The sequence below is a fragment of the Corylus avellana genome, chromosome ca2 (assembly GCF_901000735.1).
Source record: "Corylus avellana chromosome ca2, CavTom2PMs-1.0".
Lineage (NCBI taxonomy): Eukaryota > Viridiplantae > Streptophyta > Magnoliopsida > Fagales > Betulaceae > Corylus > Corylus avellana.
The window spans coordinates 3086593-3087928 of record NC_081542.1 but is presented as its reverse complement, the minus strand read 5'-3'; positions in this window follow the sequence as shown (position 1 = coordinate 3087928).

Genomic DNA, 1336 nt, shown 5'->3' with positions numbered 1-1336 from the left:
GTTTTTTTTTTTTTTGTTTTTTTTGTTTTTTTTTAATTTTTTTATAAGGCGTAAAAACAGAGTTGCATTAGTACCCATAAAGTTTAGGAAAAATACATTTCACCTCAGGGCATTTAGGGCTAAAATATCACCTGCAATAAAATTAAATGACATAATTTCCATCCAAATTAACATACGGAAAATGTTAACGAATGGTACAAAGTGTTATAGTTTGATAATTTGTAAGTTCAAGCGTTTCTTTTTAAATTTTGGATGTAAAAATGCCAAAATAGTGATATACGTACTTTACGAGTGTAAAGTATAATTTTCACTTGAAATTCTCTGTGATCCTGGCAGCCACTAATTATCATGTTATGGGATGGAGAGAATCCTCCTAAATGATGAACTCTCATTCTAACCCAAAATATGATATATCAAGATGAACGTTACAACCACTACTATGCTTCCCATTGAAAAAAAAAAAAAAAAAAAAAATGAGGAGAGAAACTTATGGATTAATTGTTTTCATTGTTGCTGACGACTGAGAGTACGTTGAAGTAAATTGTAATACGTAAGTGATCATAATATGAACGTGTGATGTGCTTTCTAAAGTTTAAGGTACGTTGTCTGCCACCTACTCTTCAACCCAATTAAGCTTAAGACCCTTAACCATTGGATACATTATAAGGTTTTAAGTCTTTCTCTATTTTGTTTTCAATGACTATATGGCTATATAGGCTGAAACTTTAGCACCACTATGGGTCATGAGTTGGTAAATAAGCTTAGCGTCTTTTTGGGATGATTTTTTTTGTCGGTTTTCATGGCTAGTGGTCATGATCGTGGTCAGCGTAGATAGATTCTGAATGGAAAGTCACCTACCATGAACGTAGTTTACAAGACTTGATGATTAAAGACTTCTAGAAGTAGGTTGCAGAGTTAAAAAAGAATATTTAACTAAAATAGAGAAAAAGATAGAGAATTTGATATTTTTTTTTTTTGTTGTTGCTAAAATTGAGATTATATTAGTTGAAAGTTGAGTACCTTTTTTGAACACCTTACAAAGTGTTGGCTGAAGTTGGCCGTTGAAGTTGAAACCCTACTACAATTACTTATTAATTTACTTTGGTGATCGCCCACGCATTTATTCCGTTATCTGATGCTAATGTTAAAGGAATAGAGGGGTATTGGAAGTCATATCATATTTTTTTATTTTTAAAGAAAAATAAGTAATTTAGAATTCAATAAAAATAAATAAAGAAAATGTATACAGGCAATGTTAAATCATCACTAATTTTAAAAGTTTAAGTTTCTTTTAATAAGTGAGATCCAATATTTAAAATAAGGAAAAATTATATTT